The following is a 4,622-nucleotide window of genomic DNA, read 5'->3' on the forward strand; positions in this document are numbered from 1 at the left end:
TTCTGTAGGGCGTGCACATGGCATGGCAGGGTGTTGGTGGTAATCTAAACTTTTAAGAGCTTAGTTTTTCAACAAATTTTTGTTTTTAATTTTTAGTGGCAACTTTTTGGGATTAAAAAAAATATGGTTTATGGCTTTAGGTGCAAAAGTAATTCCACAAAGAATTTGGGGACTTGGATCTTTCAGGGATAGCATATTGATTAGAAAAAAAGATCACATTGAGTAGATGGCAGTTTTAAGGAGTAGGAATTAAGGATGAGCATTTGGAAGAATATTTGTAGACAACAGAAACTGACCAAATTATTTTTCTCTCCACAGACTTTCTATGTAATAAATTCTGTTTTTAATAACTCTGATAATCAAATCTGCATTAAATTTATTTCTGTGAATGATCTTCATAGAATTACACTTTGTAATGAACCAGATGTTGCTAGTTAATGTAATTAGCCCAAGTCAAAAATTTAAATATGTGGATGAAAATCTATAAATGTATAAAAGCCTATAAAAAATAGTAATATTCCAGTAGCAAAGAGAAATATTTCAGCTGACAATGCTTTTTCCAGCCCATTCTCCCCGAGAAGGTACCAGACTAGAGATGTTGTAATCTTACTCTTGGTTTACAGTTTGAGTAAGTTAACAGCTGGGTACTTTATTATTTTAAAGAATAATGTCTAGGCACCACCATTTATTACTAGTTTAAATTTCATTATACAGTTCATTCATCACTACCTAATAAAGACTGTACTTCCTATTTTACCACATTTATTGACTGATTGCTGTTCTAACATTGTCCCAAAAAAGATAAAGACAGATGCCTTTATATGGGCAGAATATGCTCAGTCAGGATGGCTATGTGATGTCTGCCAGGTTTAACAAATCCAGCAATACTCCCACTTTTCATCCTATAAAGTGGGAGCCCTGGCAGGAACCTACTGTTAGGTAATTCAAGAATCATACCCTCAAAGGACCTGTAAGTAGCTTCTGGCAACCTGGAGGGTATAATGAGTAGGCCCCTGTTTGATGTAATATCCAATTTGCTGACTTGGAAAAGGGGCGGTCAAGATAATACTCAATATATTTGCATAAATAAGATACCCTTGCTAAAACACTAGAAGTCAAGGGGAAAAACCTAAAACTATGGAAAACCAGTAAGTCAGTCATATGTATCAGAGTAGTAGACAAAACCCTAGATCATCAGTCAGTGACACATTGAGGTCTGCTGTTGAAAACTCATCTTGGGCCTCATGTTTTCTTTTGGATTTAACAAATGGCTATTAGAATTATGATTGTACTTTATATCATTTCAACATTAATTGCACTTAAAGGAAAATCAAGAGCTTTAACAAAATTTAAAAATTCTGCTTATCAAAAGACCTACTTTAAAAGGTGAATAGGAAATCATAAATTGGAAGAAAATATTTATAACATTGTGTATTTGATAAAATGTTTGTATCTAGAATATTTCTATTTGAAAATTAGAAGATAGATTTTAAAATGGGAAAAAGGCCAGACATCCATAGGAAGACAAATTGGTGGTCAGTAAGCACATAAAAAATGTTCAACATCATATTTAGGGAAACAAATTAAACCACTATAAGATAATACCACCTAGACTGACTTTAAAAAATAGTGACAAAACCAAATGTTAGTAAACGTGTAGACAACCAAGACTGTCAAACACTAGTCACTGGTGGGAATACTAAGTGTGACATGCAATTTGACAGTTTTTTACAATGTTCAGCCTTTATAGCCCCTATGGCCCATTATACCCAAGTGTTTGTCCACAAAAAGCTATGTAAATTGCCGTGAGAACAATTCATAATAGCCAAATACTGAAAACAGCCCATATTTATCTCAACAGGTTATAGGACAAACAAATCGTATATGGACTATATATAAAGAATACTAGTTAGCAATAAAAAGAAACAGACTACTAATATGGTACAGTAATATCTATGAATCTCAAAACCACTTTGGGTGGTGTGAAGAAGCCTGACACTAAAGAGAACATACTGTGTGATTCCATTTATATGAATTATTAGAACAAGCAAGCTAATCTAAGTGGAACAATACTTGTGACAGGAGGGGATGGCAGCAGTAGCAAGGAGGGATGGCAGAGATTACGTGGAAAGCGGTATCAGAGAACTTTCTGAGATGAAAACATTCTAGGGGTTTGGGTTACATGGGTGTATCCATCTATCAAATTCTTCAACTGTATATACTTAAGGTATAGTTCATTGCAGTGCACTTAAGTTTAGAAAAGGTTTAAATTTTTAATTTTTTTTTGTAGTTTTTGGCCAGGGCTGGGTTTGAACCCGCCACCTCCGGCATATGGGGCCAGCGCCCTACTCCTTTGAGTCACAGGCACCGTCCTAAATTTTTAATATTTTTTAAAAAGTTTAGATTTTTTTAAAGATAGCAGAACTTGATTAGAATTCAGAGTAGAATAGCAAATATAACTGAACTGATAGAAAGTAGACCTAACAGGAATTGTAAAGTTACTAAAGTGTTTTGAGCATGTTGTTAAAAACTAAATATATTGGGTGGCACCTGTGGCTCAGTGAGTTGGGTGCCAGCCCCATATACCGAGGGCAGCGGGATTGAACCTGGCCCTGGCCAAACTGCAACAAAAAATAGCTGGGCATTGTGGCAGGCTCCTGTAGTCACAGCTACTCTGGAGGCTGAGGCAAGAGAATCGCCTAAGCCCAAGAGCTAGAAGTTGCTGTGAGCTGTGATGCCACAGCACTCACTCTACCAACGGTGACAAAGTGAAACTCTCTCTCTAAAAAAATAAAAAAAAAAACAACTAAATAGATGATTTGTATAAAAGAATGTCTTTAAAAAGTGCTCCGTATGCAGACAATAAGAAGGAAGCATTCTAGAAGCAGAATCAGATGATTTCTTAAGATCCTTTCCTATTCTTTTCTACTAGGATTCTATCATCATTATTATTATTATTATTATTATTATGAGTGCTTACTATGTCTCAGGAACTGTATTGAATACTTCATGTTCATGTTCTCATTTTTACTGAGACCTTTTCCAGAGAGTGTAAAAGTTTAAAATGTAGTTGTTTTTTCAAAACTGTACTATCTACATTTTGTTGTTGGTAAAGTTAAAATGAAGAATAGTAACAAGTATTTATTTGTCATATATATGTATATACTCTTTTGTGTTAAACCTTCTCAACAACCCTACAAGGTAGTTTTTATTATTAGACTCATTTTTTTAGACAGAATTTTTTTTTTGTTCATTTACTTATTTTTTGTGGTAAGACATTTGCTATTTACTTTTAGTTATTTTGAAGTGTACTCTTGCATTGTGCACATTAGGGGAGATCCCACCAAATGCCCTCCCTCCTACCGCCAATTGCCCTCCCACCTCCCTTTCCCTCTCTTGCTCTCCCCTCCCTCTTGCTAAACTGTATTTGTGTTTTATCATTTATATGAATGTGTAAGTGTTTATATATTGGTTTCATAATAGTATTGAGTACATTGGATACTTTTTTTTGCATTCTTAAGATACTTTACTAAGAAGGATATGTTCCAACTCCATCCATATAAACATAAAAGATACAAAGTCTCCATCTTTTTAATGACTGAATAGTATTCCATGGTATACACATACCACAATTTGTTAATCCATTCATGGATTGATGGGCATTTGGGCTGTTTCCACAACTTGGCAATTATGAATTAGGCTGCACATGTCTTTGTAGTAAGATGATTTTTGTTCTTCTGGGTAAATGCCTAGTAATGGAATTGTGGGATCAAATGGAAGGTCAACTTTTAGTTCCTTAAGGATTCTCCATACTTTTTCCCATAAAAGTTGTATTAATTTGCAAACCCCTCAGCAGTGTAGGAAGTGCTCCCTTCTTTCCACATCCATGCCAGCATCTGCAGTTTTAAGACTTCATAATAAGGGCTATTCTTACTGGGGTAAGGTGATATCTCAAAGTGGTTTTGATTTGCATTTCTCTGATGATAAAAGACGATGAGCATTTTTTTCATGTGTATGTCAGTCACTTGTCTGTCATCTTCAGAGAAGTTTCTGTTTAAGTCTCTTGCCCACCAAAAAATGGGCACCTTGTTATTGATAACTTTGAATTCTCTACAGATTCTAATTATCAGACCTTTGTTGGAATCATAACATACAAAAATAATCTATTCCAAAGGCTGTTTGCTTTAGTTGTAGTGCTTTTAGCTATGCAGAAGCTTTTTAGCTTAATCAAATCCCAGTTATTTATTTGTGGTGTTGCTTCAATTGCCAGGAGTGGGGGTTCTTCCTCTTAAAATATGTAACCAGTCCAATATTTTCAAGTGTTTCCTCTGCACGCTCTTCTAGTATTTTTATAGTTTCATGTCTTAAATTTAAATATTTTATCCAGTGAAAAAATATTCACAAATTTGCGTGTCATCCTTGCACAGAGGCCATCCTAATATTCTCTATATCATTCCAATTTTAGTGTATGTGCTGCCGAAATGAACACTAGACCCATTTTTAATTTGCGAAGCCACAATTACAAGCTAAAAAGTGCTGGAGCCAAAATTCCAACACTGTAGTCCCTCTTCAGATAACCATGCATTTAACTGCTATGCTATTCTTGTTTTGGGGGGGGGGGG

The 4,622-nt window shown here is 35.0% G+C and overlaps 1 protein-coding gene and 1 pseudogene across 2 annotated transcripts in view; one reads left to right on the forward strand and one right to left on the reverse strand.

The window, feature by feature from the left end:
- CWC27 (CWC27 spliceosome associated protein homolog) overlaps positions 1–4,622 on the forward strand; it is a 238,280-nt gene that overhangs the window by 86,885 nt on the left and 146,773 nt on the right. The window lies entirely within an intron of this gene.
- Positions 4,390–4,489, reverse strand: LOC111723969 (annotated as a pseudogene).

The sequence above is a fragment of the Otolemur garnettii genome, unplaced genomic scaffold, assembly GCF_000181295.1.
Source record: "Otolemur garnettii isolate 467f Iridium unplaced genomic scaffold, OtoGar3 scaffold00017, whole genome shotgun sequence".
Classification (NCBI taxonomy): domain Eukaryota; kingdom Metazoa; phylum Chordata; class Mammalia; order Primates; family Galagidae; genus Otolemur; species Otolemur garnettii.